The following is a 20,286-nucleotide window of genomic DNA, read 5'->3' as shown; positions in this document are numbered from 1 at the left end:
GAGGACCTGAATAAATGTTTCCTGCTCCCTGCCAAGGGCACTGAGACCAAAACCTTAGGCTTTTAAACATCAAGTGTAAACACACAATTCTGTATCTGAAAAGATCAGATTTTATGTACCTTTGCATTTCTCTCCTAATGAGCAATCCCAGGGCTGCAGGCCGATTTGAAGCATTGAAGAGAAAAAAAAAAGTCTTTCTCCTAAGCAACACACGCAAGGATCGTGTGTCTCCATAATGAGACTCCAGTAGTTTCTAAGCTATGGCCCCACACAGTGCCAACCACATCTGTCTGCACCTTTGATGGACTGCAGACTTCATTTGTCCTGGCATCCCTGATTACCCTTGACAGGCTAGAAACACCAAGGCCCTCAGGCTCAGGAAGGCACAGTGTCCTGAGGGCTTGGCCATCCCTAGGGGACCTATGTCCAGTGCTTTAATGGCCTTGCTCATGCTGGGGGGCAGAAGCAGTTTGTGGATGAATTTCTCTTCATAAGCAGACAGAAGTTTGAGGTCTCTGGTAACCATCTTATTCTTCATGGCCTAAGGAGGGTGGAAAGGATAAAGCTGAGGTAGAAACCTGGCTCCAGAGATGGCTCTTGCACTTGTTAATTGGAAAAGGAGAAAGAATGTGAGGCAGAAATTATCATGATCTTTTTTTAATAGATGAGAACTTACAGTGGTTGATCTCATCTTCTCCACTTACTCTTTGAGGAAGGCCATCGTGGTGCCTAGCTTGTGGTCAGTGCCCAGTAAATACATGTTGAATGTCTGTTTTCTTTCCTGTGGATAAATGAACACTATAGAAAAGGCACTGAGCTACAGACACATACAGAAATACCAACTTTAACTTTTAGAAACTCTAGCCTGTGGGGAGGATAGACAAGTCAATTGATGGGTATGATGGGTACAAAATATGACACGAGTGTATGGTGTTGAGGAAGTATGGGCACAGTGCACCCAGCCAGAAGAAAGTATCTTCTCGGGAGAGAGAAGAGCATGAGCTGGGCTGCATCTCAGCAAAGAGCCAGGTGTTCAGTGAGACTAGGGCATAGAGAGTCAGGTAGGTGAGGCTGAAGAGTCCGCTGAGGCCCAAACATCAGGAAGGGATATTCTGGACGATGTGGGGCTTTGCTTTCTGTTTTACCATTCTCTTCTAGCTGCTGCTTTGCCTTCTCCTTTGTCATTGGGACTGGAAGCCTGGGAACCACATTTCCCAAGCTCCCTTGCCTCCAGAATTGTGCATCAATAAGATGCATTCGTGTGAGATTTGGAACGCAGAAAGGAGGCAAAAGTCATATTCTCCAGCAGTGATAGTGGATATAGGGTTTCAGCAGATGTGGATTTTTTTTGTAGCAGACATTGGCTTCCCATGCCAGGAGGTCACAATTCTTCTGGAAGCTGTGGAGGAATCGTGAAGCCAGCTAAGCTGTGCTAGAGGCAATAAGACAGGATGAGGAGAGAACTACTATAGGCAAATTGAGGGAGAGGAGGCCCTGAATTAGTACGATAGTTACTGGGATGGAGCGGAGAGGGCAGATACAAAGTTCAAATGAGATATGGTGCATGGGAATGTGAGAAACACTATTCACAAAATAATAAAATTAGTATTGCATTAGTAAGAGCAGCATTTAATAAGGGCTAGCTTTGAATTATTTGTCTTGCGTCTAAGTCAAGAAGAGATTCTGGAGAAGTCTTTTGGAGGAAGTGAAATAATTCCTTTGATTCTTAAAGGATGACTATGCTTTAGATAACTTCCTTCATTCTTTCTTTCCACCTGTAGCATCTACTGTGTACCTGCTGTGTACTAGGCAATCTGTTATGTTCTTCCACATGTATTGTAAAAGTTCCACCATAACCTACAAAGTAGACATTGTCAGCCACTTTACTAGAGAATACAATACCTTGCCCCAGATTACCTGGTTAGAAGATGACAAGTCAAACCAAGTTTTCCTGACTCCAAAGACAAATAAGTCTTTGTCTTACAGTCATCCCTCAGTATCTACAGGGAAGTGGTTCCAGGACCCTCCCATCCCCCATGTGGATATCAAAATCCACAGATGCTCAAGTCCAGTATATAAAATGGCCTAGTACAGTTGGCCCTCCATCCATGGGTTCCGCATCCATGGGTTCAGGCAACTGCAGATCGATATTTGATCTGGCATTGGTTGAATCCACAGATGCAGAACTGAATATATAGATTGTATTTTTTCCATGTTCCCTCTGAGTATGAAGTGTCACAGGAATGTGTACAAGTAATATCTGTGCAGGTTGTACCAAGTAGATTAGCCTGGATGGACTGGAAGGTGCAGAGTGTAGAGAGGCTCGCTGAGGGGGTCCCAGTGTGCTGTAGAGCAATTGCACTGATCTTGTAGGAAAACGATCTACAGGTATCCCCCAGTTTTTGCTTTACGTCACTTCACTTTTACAAAAGACCTACATTTGTATCTGTTTTTGCTAACCAAAAGAAATCCAAAGAGGATTTTTGCTTTTACAAACAAAAAAAAAGGAAAAAAAGACTAAAAACAAAAATAGTGTCAGCATTCGTTTTACTGTGAGCTGCTGTAGAGGCAGAGCACAACCCAAGCAGCCAGAGTGGCACCACCAAGCCCCTTTCCGGGAACTACACTTGGCATCTCAGCATCAAGCCACCATAGTTTTGAACTGTGTCTGTGAGTATCTGTGCTTTATCTTGATTTATTTTGTGCATCTGTTAGCAAGATGTGTCCTAAAGTAATTGATTCTTCACTTTACACCATTTCAGCTTATGAAAAGCTTCATAGGAATGCTCTAGTTTTGAATTGTGGGAAAACCTTTACTCCTCTCCTAATTTGGTCTGTCATATCTGAAGTTCTGTACTTAGAAATTTATTTCCTTGGGCTATTTATTTTATAAAGAACTTTATATGACAAAGGCCAATGATGTAATAGAAGATGTGCAAAGATCATGAACAGATATTTCTGATTGGCCAAGCCCAATCAGAGCCAGAAAATAAAGATCATGGATGTGGTCCATTCTGGTCTACATCCTAGGACACAGAACAAAGAGGAGCTGAGCGGAGAGTGGATTTGGAAGAGTAAGTTGGTAATATCCAGCAGTTCCATTAATCATGTAGATTCTTCTGAAAAGAGTCTCTTCATTAGACTCTCCTGTATTAGCACTTAATGCATGCTGGGACATGGCAAACACACACACACACACACACACATATATATATAAAGTTTGTTTTTTTTAATAAAATGAGAATGTCCTGAACATAATTTCATGTAATATTTTTAAATGTTCAGGGCTTCCCTGGTGGTGCAGTGGTTAAGAATCTGCCTGCCAATGTAGGGGACATGGGCTCAAGCCCTGGTCCAGGAAGATCCCACATGCCACGGAGCAGCTAAGCCTGTGCACCACAACTACTGAGGTTGCACTCTAGAGCCCACGAGCCACAACTACTGAAGACCATGAGCCTAGAGGCCATGCTCTGCAACAAGAGAAGCCACCACAATTAGAAGCCTGTGCACCGTAACGAAGAGTAGTCCATGCTCGCAGCAACTAGAGAAAGCCTGCACGCAGCAACGAAGACCCAATGCAACCAAAAATAAATTAATTTAGAAAAATAAAAATGTTTAATTGTGATCTAATACATGTTACATAAAGTTTACCACCTTAACCACTTTTAAGTATACGATTCTTCGGCATTAAGTACACTCACATTGTTGTACTAACACCACCGTCCACCAACATATTTATTTTCATCTTGTAAAATTGGAACACTGTACCTACTAAATAATTCTCCATTCCTCCCTCCCTCCAGCCCCTGGCATTCCACTATTCTGTCCCTGAATTTGACTACTCTAAGCACCTCATAAGTAGAATCATAGAGTTTTGTCCTTCTGTGACTGGCTTATTTCACTTAGTGTCCTTAAGGTTCATCAATGTGTAACGTGTCAAAATTTCCTTCCTTTTGAAGGCTGATATTCCATTGTATGTATTTACTACATTTTCTTTATCCATTTATCTGTCTATGGACACTTGGATTGTTTCTACCCTTTGGCTATTTGGAATAACGCTGCTATGAACACGGATGTACAAATATCTCCTCAAGACACTAATTTCAATTCTTTTGGGTATATATGCAGAAGTGGAATTGCTGGATCATATGGTAATTCTATTTTTAATTTTTGAGGAATGGCCATACTGTTTTCCATAATGGCCATAATATTTACATTCCCCAAAAACTGCACAAGGGTTCCAATTTTTTCATATTCTCTCCAACACCTGTTGTTTTCTTCCTTTCTTTCTCTCTTTACTAGCCATCCAAATGGGTGTGAGATGGTATCTCACTGTGGTTTTTACATTTCTGTAATGATTAATAAAGTTGAGTATATTTTCATGTGTTTATTGGCCATTTGTGTAGTTTCTTTGGGAAAGTGTTTATTCAAGTCCTTCGTCCATTTTTTAACTGGGTTTTTGTTCCTGATGTTGTTAAGCTGTAGAAGTTCTTTATATATTCTGCATATTAGCTCCTTATCAGATTTATGATTTGCAAATATGTTCTCCCATTCTGTGGGTTGTCTTTTCACTCTGTTTGCATCCTTTGCACAGAACTTTTAAATTTTAATATAGTCCAGTTTACCTATTTTCTTTTGTTGTCTGTGCTTTTGGTGTCATATCCTAAAAATCATTGCCTAATTCAATGTCATGAAGCTTTTCTCTGTTTTCTTATAAAGTTCTATAGGTTTAGCTCTTATGTTTAGGTCTTTGGTCCATTTTTAGTTAATTTTTGTTTATGGTGTAAGTTAAGGGTCCAGAACCGTTCTTTTGCATGTAGATATCCAGTTTTTCCAACACCACTTGTTGAAGTGACTGTCCTTTCCCCACTGAATTGCCTTGGCACCCTTGTCAAAAATCATTTGACCCAATATGTGCAGATTTATTTCTGGGTGCTCTCTTCTATTCCATTAGTCTTTATCCCAGTACCACACTATTTTGATTACTGTAGCTTTGTAATAAATTTTGAAATCAAAATATGACTTCCAATTTTGTTCTATTTCAAGATGGTTTTAACTATTCAGAGTCTCTTGATATTCTGTGTGAATTTTAGGATGAATTTTTCTATTTCTAAAAAATAGTCTTTGGGATTTTAATAGAGATTGCATTGAATCTGCAGATTTCTTTGGGTAGTATTGACATCTTAACAATATTAAGTCTTCCAATCCATGGCCACAGGATGTCTTTCCATTTATCAGTGTCTTCTTTAATTTCTTTCAACAATGTTTTGTAGTTTTCAGTTTACAAGTCTTTCACTTCCTTGGTTAAGTTTATTCCTAAGTATTTTATTCTTTTTGATGTTTTTGTAAATGATACTGTTTTCTTAGTTTCCTTATTTGAGTGTTCATTGTTAGTGTATATGTATAAAACTGATTTTTATGTATTGATTTTGAATCCCACAACTTTGCTAAATGTACTTATTAGCTCTGACAGATTTTTCATGGAATATTTAGGGCTTCCTACAGATAAGATCATGTCACTTGAGAATCAATATACTTTTACTACTCTGTTTCCAATTTGGATGTCTTTTCTTTTTCTTGGCTAATTTCTTTGGTTAGGATTTCCAGTATTATGTTAAATACAGGTGGCAAAATTGGGCACCCTTGTCTTACTTCTGTTCTTAAAGGAAAAGCTTTCAGTCTTTCACCATTATGATGTTAGCAATGGCGTTTTCATATATAGTCTTTATTACATTAAAGTAGTTGTCTTCTGTTCTTAGTTTGACTGTTTTTTTTATCATGAAAGATATCATGAAATATCATGAATATTATCAAATGCATTTTCTGTACCACTTGAGATGGTCATGTAGTGGTTTTTTCCCCTTCTATTAGTGTGTGTATTTTATTGATTTTCATGTGTTGAACTATTTTTGCAATACAGGAATAAATCCCCCTTTATCATGGTTTGTAATCCTTTTAATGTGCTGTTCAATTCTGTTTGCTAGTCTTTGCTGAAGAGTTTTGCACCAGTATTCATAAGGAATATTGGTCTGTAGTCCTTCTTCTTGTTTTGTCTTTTTCTGGCTTCAGCACCCAGCCAATGCTGACTTCAGAATGAGTTTGCAGATGATCCCTCCTCTTTAATTTCTTAGAGTTTGAGGAGGATTGGCTTTAATTCTTCTTCAAATGTTTGGTAAAATCCACCAGTAGAGCCATCTGGTCTTATGTTTTACTTTGATAAGTTTTTGATTATTGATTCAATCTTCTCATTACTTATAGGTCTGCTCATACTTTCTATTTCTTCATGATTCAATCTTGGTAGGTGGTATGTTTCTAGGAAACTATTCATTTGTAGAGGTTTTCCAATTAGTTGGTGTGCAATTGTTCATAGTACTCTTATAATCCTTTTTATTTCTGTAATCAGTATTAATATCTCCTCTTTAGTTTCTGAAATTAGTTATTTTTTCTTTGTCAATCTAGCCAAAGCATTATCAATTTTGTTAATTTTTTCAAAGAAACAACTTTTGGTTTCATTGATTTTTATTTACTATTTTTCCTATTCTCTATTTTGTTTACCTCTACTGAAACCTTTATTATTTCCTCCCTTCTCTTAGCTCTGTGTTTGGCTTTTCCTTCTTTTTCTAGTTCCCTAAGATAAAATTAGGTTGTTGATTTGAGATCTATGTTTTCCTTTAATATAACCTACTACAGCTATAAATTTCCCTCTGCCCAGGTTTTACTGTAGCCCATATATTTTGATATCTTGTGTTTTCATTTTCATTTGTCTCAAGCTATTTTCTAATTTCCCTTGTGATTTATTCTATGGTTTATTGGTAGGGTAAGAATGTGTTTAATTTCTACATATTTGTGGGTTTTAAATATTTCTTCTATTGATTTCTAGTTTTATTTCATTGCAATCAGAAATGATTTCAATCTTTTAAATTTATTGAAAACTTGTTTTGTGGCCTAACATATGGTCCATCCTGGAGAATGTTCTCCATGAACTTAGGAAAAATATGTATTTTGCAGTTCCTGTGTGGAATGTTCTGTATATGTTGGTTAGGTCCACTTAGTCAGTAGTATCATTCAAGTCCTCCATTTCCTTATTGATCTTCTATACAACTGTTCTAACCATTATAGAAAGCAGGGTATGGAAGTTTCCTATTATTGTAGAGCTGTCTATCTCTTCAATCCTGTCACTTTTTGATTCATATATTTGGGAGTTGTAACGTTAGTGCCTATATGCAAATAATTGTTATATCTCCTTGGTGACTTTACCCTTTTATCATTATATACATCCTTTTTAGTCTCTTTTATAACAGTTTTTGACTTAAAGTCTATTTTGTTTGTTAGTAGTATAGCCAACCTTGCTTTCTTTGGGTTACTATTTGCACAGAATATCTTTTTTCATCTTTTCACTTTCAAGCTATATGTGTCCTAAAGTGAGTTTCTGGTAGACAGCATATACTCAGATATTGTCTTTAATCTATTCTGCCAACCTATGTCTTTTGAAGAGTTTCATGCATTTGCATTTTAGGTAATTACTGATAGAGAAAGGCTTGCTATTTTATTATCTGTTTTCTATATGGCTTATAGCTTTCTTGTTCCTCATTTCTTCCCTTAGTGTCTTCCTTTGTTGTGTTCAGTTGATTTTTGTAGTGAGGTGTTTTGATTCTCTTTGTATTTCCTTTTATGTCTGTTCTATAAATATTTTCATAGTGGTTACCATGGGGATTACATATAATATCCTAAAGTTATAGAAATATTTTAAACTCAAACCAACTTCAATCATTTACAAAAATTCTACTCCTTTATCATTCCATCCACCCTTCCATTATTGATGTCACACATTATATCATTATATATTGTGTACCCATTAACATATGATTAATAATTATTTTATACTTTTGTCTTTTAAATTTTATAAGAGAATTTTAAATGAAATTATGAACCAAAATTGCAATAATACAGACTTTTGTATCTGTTCATGTATTTGCCTTTATTGAAGAACTTTATATTTTCAAATTTCTTTGAGATATTGTCTAGTTTCTTTTCATTCCAATTTGAAGGGTTTTTAGCAGTCTTTTTTGACCATGTCTAGTGATAACAAACTCTCTCAGCTTTGTCTTAATCTAGAATGACTTAATTTCTCCCTCATTTTTGAATGACAGTATTGCCAGATAAATACCCTTCAGTTAACACTTTTTTCCCCAACACTTTAAATATATCATCCCACTTCCTTCAGCCTACAGTGTTTCTGCTGAAATATCATCTGATGATCTTATTGAAGATATTTTATACATGACAAAACATTCTTCTTTTGCTGCTTTCATGAATCACTCTTTGTCTTTTTACAGTTTGATTATAATGTTCCATGTGGGTTTGAGTCTCTGGATTTATCATACATTTTATTCCTTAAGTTTCTTGTATTTATATATCCATGTCATTCCTCAAATTAGGAAAGTTTTGGCCATTATTTCTTCAAGTACACTCTCTGCAGCCTTCTCTCTCTCCTTCTTCTTCTGGGACTCCCATTATGCATATTTTGGCCTACTTGATGGTTTCCCATAAGTCCCTTAGGCTCTGTTCACTTTTCTCAATTTACTCTTCTTTTTGCTCATGAGACTTGATAATCTCAAATGACCAGTCTTCAAGTTTGCTGACTCTTCTGCCTGTTTGATTCTGCTGTCAAACCCCTCTAGTGAGTTTTTCAATTCAGTTACTGTGTTTTTCCACTCCAGATTTTTTACAATTTCTATCTCTATGTTGATATTCTCATTTTGTTCATACATTGTTTTCCTCATTTCTTTTAGTTATCTGTCCATGTTTTGCTTTGGCTCTTTGGGCACATTCAAGACAGTCATTTTAAAGTCTTTGTCAAGATATTCTACAGTCTCTATTTCTTTAACATTGCTTTCTGGAGATTTATTATGTTCATCTGAGTTGTCCATGTTTCTTATTTCTTTGTATGCCTTGTGATCTTTTGTTGAAAATAGGGCATTTGAAGGGGAGGGATCAAGATGGTGACATAGGAGGTTTCTGAACTTCCTTCTTCCTACAGATGCACCAAATTTATGGCTATACATGGAGCAAGTCTCTCAGAGAAATCCAAAAACTAGCTGAGTGACTCCTACACATCAGGCAACTGAGACAATACCCACATTGAAACAGGTAGGAAAGGCTGAAACACAGTCTCACAATAAACCCTTGGCACAGTGCAATACAATCAGGAGGGACCTCCAAGTTCCAGATTCTCCCTGAGGATCAAAGAGTTCATATATTTATATACTTTGTACAAAGCTGAGATAATCTGTGATCCCCTCCATTATAGCATCATTATCAGAAGAAATCAGATTAACATCCAAAAATAATTTTTAAAGTAATTTAAATCTTCACTGAAGTCTCCTGATCAATGCCAAGTAAGAATCCCATTCACAGCACACAAAAAATCATCATAAATAAAATTTGTTCTCCAGTTGGCTCATCTACACAATTTTCCACAACCCAATACACACACACACACAATCACACACAAAGACACAATCAGCAGCTGTGCCCCAATCTTCCATCATCTCAAACTTTTCCAAAATCATCTTCTAAAACCCTAGCTGTGACATCTTTCCTCTGTTGTCCCCTGCACCCACCCCTGCCTTCTCACCTACATCTGAATCATCTTCCAGAATTTTTACTTCTCTCTGGGTCCAGGTCCATCAATCTGTAATATGAAACTAAGCCATGGTCCTCCTATTTCTCACAGCATTTCAAGATGAAACAAGAGACCATGTGAAAACATCTTATAAGTTGGAAAATACTACAAAAGGAACTTAGTATATATTAAATATCATAGTTTTATAATGTATAAAGTTATCCATTCCAAGATTCAAAAAAAAAAACATACAAGAAAGCACAATAATATCCAAAACTTGAAAGAAATGTTTTAGGAAAATATTGTCTATAAACATGTGAAGAACCCTCTGATATTGCCAGGCTCCTGACCAAGGGCCATGTGTTGATTTCTTCAAGCCTGGGAGATCTACCCTAGTACCTCTGGGTAGTGTAATTTAGGGAAGAAGTGTATATTTCCAAAACCCCTCAGGCATTTTAATCTGAGTTTTGGCTCACAGACTGAGGGAAATGTTGTCTTTTCTCTGGTCTCATTGAGTGACTGAAACACTGAAATTAAGCAAATCTGCCTCAAAGGGAACCTAGTGTTCCCTTACAGTAGAAATGGCATCTATATTTTTCTAAACATATCCTAACTCATCTAAACCTTGTAGAGCTTGGAGGTAATTATAATGATCCCGATTTTACTCAAGAAGAACCCAAGGCTCCAAGAGTTGAAATAATTTTCTCAAGGACTGGTAAATCATAGAATAGGAATTTGAACTCATCTACCTGGTTCTAAAGAACATGGTCGTAACTTCTATCTCCTACCTAGGGGGAAGAATGATTGGTCCCCCTTTCACTGCTGCCCTTTGTCCCTCTGACCTAGGAAGTCTCATTATTCTGAGGAAGGCATTGTAGCACAGTAGAAAGAGCCCTGGGTCTGAGCTTTGTAAATGACTACAGGTATCTCTAAGATTATAGACCCATCATGTAGACTCTTGGATCCTCAGCTTCCTCACCTGTAAAACGGATATAGGTTGGATGTATTAAACCATATACCACATATGGTAGGCCTATGGGGTATAACATAAGTTTGTGGTATTAAATTATTGAACAGGTTTAGATTAAATACTTTTTTTGGTTTTTGGGTTTTTTTTTGCGGTACGCAGGCCTCTCACTCTTGTGGCCTCTCCCATTGCGGAGCACAGGCTCCGGACGCACAGGCTCAGCGGCCATGGCTCACGGGCCTAGCCGCTCAGCAGCATGTGGGATCTTACTGGATCGGGGCACGAACCCGTGTCCCCTGCATCGGCAGGCAGACTCTCAACCACTGCGTCACCAGAGAAGCCCTAGATAAAATGTTTTTAACATCTGAAAATAATTACACTACTTTACTTAGAAATGAAAATAACCTCATTTTTTGCTTGTTAGGTAAATAATAAAAGCTTACATCTTCAAAATGCATGGGGCATTTACCTGTTTAGGAAAATACATAGATATCATGGACTTTCTTGTCCTGAATCCCAGAGTTTGGGCCCAGTTCCAACACTCATTAGTTGTTGATTCTGGCAAGTTACATAACTGCTAAACAATCTGAAAGATGGGGAGCTCAATGAGATCTAATGTATCAAATCTCCCAGTCCAAACTATGTATATGGCACAATAGTAGGTGCTTACTACAAGTGAACTGAATTGGGTGGCTTATTCCAACACCTGACTCTAAGAATACAAAAGGATGGCTATGTATTGTTAGGTATTAATTACATGTCCAACTATTACATCACATCTGTTTACTTTTCTTCATTACTTCTGACAGTGCTGTAGTCCAAACCACTAAGAGTCCATTTTAAGAGTCTCCTACCAGCCTCTTTGTTCCACTTTATCCCTCTTCCAAACAAGATATGGCAAGCAGTCTCCAGAATGACCCCTAATGACCCTTGTGCCCTGATACTGATGCTCTTGTATAGTCTCTATCCACATTAAATCAGGGCTGGTTTTTGTCACCAATATCCTATGATGGAAGGGACAATGTTTGACTTCCACCCTAGGTGATAAGGGCATTGCAGCATATACCTTGGTGTCTTGAATCTCTTACACTCTGGCACAAAGCATTTGCCATGCTGTAAGGTTCCCCAAGCAGAATGATGCACACACTTGTAAAGGAACCAAGGCCTCCCACTGACAGCTAGCACTAATTTGCCAGCCATGAGTTGAGTGAGTTAGGTAATCAGTCATCCCAGTTGCCTGATACTCTCCTGGATTTAGCACAAGAAGTTCTACATCCTTGGAAACCCCTCCATCTCATGCAAAGCTGAATGGTTGCCCACTCTCTGAGTGAGCCACCTTGGAAGTGGATCCTGCAGCCTCTGCTGACATCTGGCTAAACTTCCTGACCCAGAACTGCCTAGCCAATCCACTTTGAAACTTCTGACTCTTGAAAACTGTGAGAGATGGTAGTTACTCTGGTTTTATACCACTAAGTATTGGGGTAATTTGTTATGCAGAAATGGGAAACTAATAAGTCTCATTTCTGAAACAAATTGAATAATATCACTTAATTCCATCACCTATCATTGTACATTGCACAAAGGCCAATGGGATACTGGGATTAAGCTCCATCCTATGCTCTGTTAACCAGTTTCTGTGGGTGGGGTTTCTTCTGCCCAGAGAAGGAACCTTTTATAATTTGCACAGAGGCTATGTAGACTAGCTACAGCCCTAATGGGAGGGCACTGCCCTTCAAGCCTACCTCTCTCCACCTCCTTTCCTCCTTTCACACAAGTCTCCTAGCACATCTTTGCAAAGGAGAAAAAAAAAGTACCTTATTTCAGTTCCCTAAATGAGCTAAATAACCTTAAGTTCTTTCTGCCTCAAAACCTCAATACGTAGTATTTCTTCTGCATAGAACATTTTAATTTTCTCCCCACCTTCCAAACTTCCATCAAATTTTTCAGATTTCTATTTATATAGTTTTCACTAATTCCTTGATTTACATTAAGTTTCCTGCCTTGCTCTTCTGTGGTCACTGCTCCTCTCTTTCAAGCAGTGTCACAATCAGTGACACACATTTGTGTTTGGTCAGTGCCGGCTCCCCCACCAAAGTAGCAAGTACACAAGGACAAGCAGGCCTGGCTCTGGCTCCACTTCACATCTGGGTGCAGCATAGGCCTGGGCCCTGAAAGGTCTACAGTAAATATTCAAAGAAATGAATTCACCAAGTCCTGTGTGGAGATTCATAAGATACTAGAGCTTATAATACTGTTTTTAGGAAATCCCTAACACCATGCTATTTTTATATAAATAAATATTGATTTGTACATATGTGATATCATTATTGTAGAGTTTTTTATAAACTCCGGAATCTCAATCATTTATATCTTGGACATGCCCAGAGGGTTATGTACATCTAAATTTCAAATCAAACAAAATTATGCCCATTTAGGACATGAACTCTGGTTCCTTAATCTGCAAATGACTGTGAGGAAGAAAAAAATGACAATTAGTAAGAGGATGCTTCTAGTGTAGGTGTGATTCTTACTTTAGGTGAAAGATTTCCAAAAATGTGGAATACACAGGTAATAGTAGTGAAACTGAAAAATTAAGAACTTAGTTGAACAATTTTTTTTCGAGCATTGAAACTTATTTTTCAAAGGAAGCATTTTTGGTTCTTCATAGTTATAAGCTTGCTCCATCATCTTCAAGTCATCCAGCCCTTCGCTTTGATATAGTTTTCTCTGCATCAGAATCTACAAGAGTAGACCAAACTGAAGACAACCAGTTCCTCATTAAACACTGCTTTTCCAACTAATGTAAAATTGATGCCGTTTTTAAGATTGTACTTTTTATAATCCAGATTTCATTTTCAAATTTGTATGAATACATTTTCTTGTGCACAATGTTTGTTGCTGTGGCTCAATTTATTAGAATGGTATATGTTTCACATTCATATTTCTATCATTTAACTTGACTTTTTACTATACTTATAAATATATGTGCTAGGTGTTAAATATTCCGTTTCATTTGTTTTAAAATTTTATAGTGTGAACATTCTTCCCAAATACTGCTAATACCAGCATTTCATTACATTAAAATAAAATCCTTAAATATACATGATTTGGGGGGGGGGGGTTGGAATTGCAATTACTAAAACATGTAATCCCTTCTATCCAGGAAAGCATGATTTAGCAAAGATAGAAGATCTTTACAAGAGATCCTGTAACCTTAAGCAAGTCTTGGAAGGTGTAGGAGTTAAAAATAGATGACATCCCTGGAGGAGGGGACAGCAAGAGTAAAAGCAGAAGGTGAAAAACAGAAATATGAGTGCTCACGTGAGACTAGGAGGCAGGCAATGGCAGGATCTACGGATGTGGACGTGCACAGAGTGTGGCCAGGCAGCTGACAAATGACTCGTTTTCACAACACTGACCATTGACCTATCTTGCTAGTTGCTTTTCCTTTAGCTGCTATTGGGAACAATTTTATATTGTGTATGCGTATGTATGTATGGGAACCGTACACATATGTGGCTTGTTTGAGTCTCACTTAAATAGCTGACCCTCAGGCCTCTATTTGCTCATCATTTGTACATTGTACAGCAGCCCAGACATCCAAAAGGTATGCTATAGAAACTGCAAAGACAAATATGGAAAAAAGATATGCTTGGCTCATGAGCCAAACTGGATTTCTTTTTTTTTTTTTTTGCGGTATGCGGGCCTCTCACTGTTGTGGCCTCTCCCGTTGCGGAGCACAGGCTCCAGACATGCAGGCTCAGTGGCTGTGGCTCGTGGGTCCAGCCGCTCCGCGGCATGTGGGATCTTCCCGGACCGGGGCACAAACCCATGTCCCCTGCATCGGCAGGCGGACTCTCAACCACTGCGTCACCAGGGAAGCCCGAAACTGCATTTCTTAATGGGTATTGAAACCAGGTTCCAATCAAGGGGTCCAGTCTCCAGGCCAGGTGATGAGATGCTGTAACGTGCTCTGTTGCAGTCCAAATAAACACAAGACGCTGCACTGCATATTCTTGATACCTGTACAGTATTCTCTAAACAACCACTCTCCCTCACCCATGCCTGTGTGAGTACATACTGCACACACATTCTAAAACAAACTCAAATGGATTGTCAACAGGTTTGTTTTGATCTTGCTGGAGTCCAGTATACCACAGTAAAAGGAGAGAGGGGAAAAGGAAACTTGTAAGAGATTCAACACCAACAATATTCTATGGCTAATGCTGGGTGCTTTCAATATATTGTCTCAAGTCCTACTATTCTAACTCTTGCAAGTGTCAATTTGTAGTGCAATGAACTGAAGTTTGAATCTTAGTCCTATTACTAATGAACTGTGTGGCCCTAGGGAGTGAGTGGTGGAAACAGAAAGCAGCTTGCTTGGAGGTGAAAATTTAATACATGTAAAGGGTTGATACACTCATGCACTCTTATTGCAGCCCCAGGCTCACAATAGAATCACATTATATTTATTTAGGTCTATGTCCAATGCTATATAGTTATAACACTTTAACTCCCCTGCTGCACAAATCCCCCCAAACCTGTTTCTCAACCTATGTTAAACTTTCAACTCAAAAACAAAATAACCATTTCATTGCCAACCATCTCCCTCAGCCAAAGGAACAAATGCATCTCCCTGCATTTGTCTTTTCATTGAAAGGCAAATGCAGTCTTTCAGCTAGACAAAGTCAGTGTTTTGCTCATATAGCAAAAGGGAAAATGGACTGGGATAAGCAACTAGCAGTTTCCACCACAGTGGTTGATGAGAACTTCAACCTCACCAATCAAATGCTTATGATTTTGTTATAATTGTTTCAGGAATAAAGCATGGAGCATTAAAAATTATCTTCTGGTAGCGAGTATGTGAATGGTATCAAAGTAAAAATAATTATATATATTGAGAACTTTAGGAATTTGTCTTTGGAATGAATGCATGCATTCTTATATGCTTCAGATTTCTTCTAGAATGACCACAGCCTAAACTTCCTCCTGCATGGCTCTTTCCTTCCAGCACCTCCTCAGAACCCAGGTTGACTGTCCTCTCTTTAGAGGGAGTTAGTGAACCAGTCAAGCAGATTCTGCTCTGCCCAATCACATTCCATGTACAAGAACATACAGTTGCAGCAGTAGCCATGCTATAGTGAACTTGGTTTAATATGTACTAAGCCCTAACCCCCTTAAGGACAGACGTTGTGTGGACACCACACTCTGCCCATCGCCTTGCACAGCAACTGGCACTTAATGAGCACCCCACAAATATTGGTTGAGTTAAAACATCCGTTTCTAAACTAGGTTTCTTGTATCATTTAGCATGTGTGTGGCACACAGCAGGCACTCAGGATAAATAATGAATGCATGAATGAATGAGGGTGAAAAAAGGTATATGAACAAGGAAGTAAACAAACACCCTTTTACGTGAGGATTATCCCAATTTCACAGATAATAGTAGCTGCCAGAAAAGTGAAAGATTTCTCCAACAAATTCTCCAAGCTAGTAAGTGGTGAGGTTGAGATTTAAGTCCAAGAATGACTGGCTTTAAATGCCATGCTCTTGACTCAAGATTTTTTTGACTTAGCTCTGAAGAACCCCAAACATGGGTAATTCCAAATGTGCTTTCCTTTTTTTCTTTTTTTTTCTTTTTTTTTGCGAAAACATATATATTTAAAAGCTTCTTGAATAGCCTGATATTTGCTCAACTTCTAGTATCTGCCATGGGAAGTTTCCAGCTAGAAAGGGAGCTGAAATTCTTTTGTAGAATGAGGCTATTCAGTAACATAAAGATGCAATTAGCAGAATGTTACACCCTTCCTTAAGTGATCTGGCTGTTACAGGGTTAAAAACTATGAGGTTCACCCTGTGCCCCTAAACAATTGCCCCAGCATGTCTATTCCCCCTACCCCCAGGAATAACTGGTACAAGAATTACCAGGGTTCAAGGATATACCCTTACTCTCTCTAGAGCCCAGAGGCAATGGAGCTATTTTCTGTAAGAACACAGATGATTCCTTTATGCTTGCTCTGTGACCCAAGCAGACAGACTGTTCACAATGTCAAATCCATGGGCCCCTCACAGTGACCTCTGAGCACCAAGGTCAGCATATGCTTGCTCCCTGTGAAAGCATATATTACGGTGGGTGCTCCCCTCTACAAGACCTCTCAAGGGTCCTTATTTCAGAGCATATCTCTGCCATCCTCAGGACTCATGGTCCTTCAGCATCATTAATGATCCCAGGATCACCAAAATATAATAGGCTGCTGGGAAACTTAGACTGTGAGGCCATCTGGAATGAGTTTGGAGCCAGGACCCACCTGTGATGCATTAGGCCCCAACCCCAGAACTGGCTCGGTGGAGAGGAGCTGCTGGGGCTGCTAACTGAGGAACCTGGGGGAGTGTAATAGGAGAAGGGTGATTTTGGAGCACAGTGCTTGCCAGGATCTTTGTGTCTCCTGAGAGTGTGCAGGCAGGCTGTCGGCTGAAAGGGTTTAAATTTTCCACATTGTGAAAGGAGAAGATGACTGTACATAAAGATGGTTCATCTTTTCTCAGACAACCCAGTGATAGAGCAGAATTGCCTTTCAGATTACACCACTGGGGACCAGAGGTTTGGAGGTCAAGCAGCCTAAGTTCTCATCTTAGCTCTGACTCTATTTGCTGGGTGATCTCTTTCTCTTAGTTTAATCATCTGGTTTATAATAGCCACCATCTTAGTCTGCTTGGGCTGTTATAACAAATACCATAGAAGAGGGGCTTTTATTTCTCACTATTCTGGAGGCTGAAAAGTCTAAGAGCAAGGTGCTGGCAGATTTGGTTCCTGGTGAGAAACAGCTTCCCGGCTTGACTTAGAGACAGCTGTCTTCTCATTGTGTCCTCACATGATGGAGGGAAGAGGAGGAGAGGAGGAGAGGGGAAGGAAGAAGGAGGAAGAGGGAGGGAGAGAGACACCTCTTGTCTCTTCTTTTTCTTATGAGGACACTAATCCCATCATGTCCTCATCTAATCATAATTATCTCCAGAAGGCCTCACCTCCAAATACCATCACTACATTAGGTGTTAGGGCTTCAATATATGAACTTGGGAGCAGAGGATACAAATATTCGGTCAGTAAGAGCCTCCTTGGGAGAATCTACTATATTCCAGAAATTTTATTTACACTGGTTTTAATTTTCTGGACACCTATAAGGGAGATACTAACTTTGTTATTTTACAATAAAGAAAAAAACCGAACTAAAGTCCAGAGTGGAAGAGTAACTTGTATGAAGTCACAAGAATTTGAAGTCAAGCCTGGCTCCAATGCTCCTATTTTCTTCCACTATGATATGCTAACTTGGTTAAAAAGAATAGGTTAAATTACATAACCACAGATTCTCTTCCTCTGAATATTTTGTGAAAAAAATGTTTCACCATATTAGAATGGGTTGATTTGTGTTAGGCCCTTAAGAAAAACAAAAACATATTACCTAAAAGGAAACTCATATTAAAACTCTAGATGATAATAATTAGAAGGGCCTATGCTCATCTGGCGCCCTTCTGATGAGTGAGGAATTGGAGATGCAGAGAATAGAAGGGACCTGCATAACTTCCGACTACATGGTACAGCGGATCCAGAATTAAAACCCAGAATTTCTGGACCCATTCCTAGCTCTCTTTTCCCCAGTACTATGCCTGCTTAGTTAAAATGACTTGTCTATCAGCTAAAAATCAGTCCTTAGACTCTGAATTTATGTTCCCAAGAGGGGTAATTATTTTTATTATTGTTTAAATGCAGATATGATCTCTCCAACAGATCAGAACACACCAAGCTATTTTGTTTTCCAGCTTTAGGATTTTCACTTAGTAATTTCAAGTTGGGATTTTCCCTTACAAGCCTGAGAACATTAGCCTAGATTCAGTTTCCCAATTTAGATGTCCCAACTCGGACAATAGTCCAAAAGATAAAAAAATAAAAAATAAAAGGATGAGCGCCATGGTCAAATCATATGCATAAGTACCTGCTGAGTAATTTGGTTTGGAAAAAGTGTCAGAGTACAAATCAGGTCTACCTCTGATCTGTTCATCACTAGCCTGTGACCTCCTTGCAATGCAAAGCAATTACTGCTGCTAACTTACTAGCTGCACCAAAACACACAAATCATTTCACTTTGTTGAACTTCAGTTGCCTTACCTATTATGTGGGAATAATGATATTTACTATGCATATTTCACAGAAGCTTATGAAGTTCATAGCAAATTATGAATATACATGTGCTTTGAAAATTATAAGGAACTGAGCAATTATTTGATTTTTAAGCCTTTAGAATGGAGTCTAAGCATCCACATCTTAACTCTCACTCCTCCCTCTGGCCTTTCCTAATAAAGTCCTAGTATAGTCCATACACATAAGAGTCAATAGCCAAGTTTGAAGTGAAGTATCACATGCCTCACAAGTACAAAACTTTCTGGCAATATGGGATTGGATTTTCTACACAAAAAAATCCCATCAACAGAAAATAGACCGTTTTCTTTTCCTTTGTTAATGTTTATTATTTTATTTCTTTTTCTTGCCTTATCTCAATGGCTATGACCTCCAGTATAACACTGAATAGAACTGGTGAGAATGGCATCCTTTCTTGGTACTGATCTTATGGTGAAAGCATTTAGTATTTCATCATTAAGTATGATATTAGCTCTAGGATTTTTATAGATGCTTTTCATCAGATTGAGGAGTTTTCCTTCTACTATTAGTTTGCTGAAACTGATGGTTTTTTTAGGATTTGATTTCCACTGAGAATAAAAGGAAAGGGAAAATGCAAACTAGAATTTACATGATTGATATTTGGGAAATGATCAGTAGAACTTTAATAAAGCAAATATTCTCTGTAAAACAACTCCATTATTTCATGATAAGGCATCTAAGCCTTTAGATTTCTATAAAAAGCATGACCATATATCATACTTTGCCTGAGAAAGTTCCAGTATATTCCTACCATCTCAGCAGCCCATTGAGTTCAGGATTTGTTCTGGATTTTTCATTTTTTAAAAGATGTTATTATTAATAGTTACATAACAATGCCCTGGGATGGATCTGGTAGAAAATCACTTTGTCCTTCAAGTTTCTACCATGGTCTTGTCAAGTATGTGTGAGATAAGTTCTCACTTTAACACATGATGAAATATGAAAGATAATCACAATTACCCATATGATATGATAACTTATTTTTCTCCCTGACACTTTCCAGTTGCAAGGTAAATAAAAAGTTCTCTCTGGTACTCACTGAATAAACAGTATACTCAGATATGATTGGGTAGGGACATCTAACTCCTTTTGGTCTCAGGTAGGAGTAGCAGAAAGAATTCATCCTACTTAGCCTGCCAGCCACTTGTTGTACAAGTCAGTTATGCCATGGTCCTTTCCTTGTCCTTCAAGATGCATGAAGTTGCCAGGCTGCCAGTCAGTGGGTCAGCAGGAAATGTATGAAATTATAGATTCAGTGTAAGTGAAATATGTGTGTGGGGAAAAAAAGGCTGACAGTTCCTTAGGTAGAGTGTATAGATAGAAGTATAAACACACTTGTTACAATGGTCATTTAATTTATTGAGTTTGCAATAAACATTTAAGCAGAAATTAAAAAGTGAAAATACATGTTTAATGGAATATTAAGTATTAAACTTTTAGTTATTAAGAAAGTTGATGTTAACATGTAACTTTAACATGTAG

This window comes from Neophocaena asiaeorientalis, unplaced genomic scaffold (assembly GCF_003031525.2).
Source record: "Neophocaena asiaeorientalis asiaeorientalis breed wild unplaced genomic scaffold, Neophocaena_asiaeorientalis_V1.1 scaffold205, whole genome shotgun sequence".
Lineage (NCBI taxonomy): Eukaryota > Metazoa > Chordata > Mammalia > Artiodactyla > Phocoenidae > Neophocaena > Neophocaena asiaeorientalis.
The sequence above is the reverse complement of the archived record's forward strand: the minus strand, read 5'-3'. Positions refer to the sequence as shown.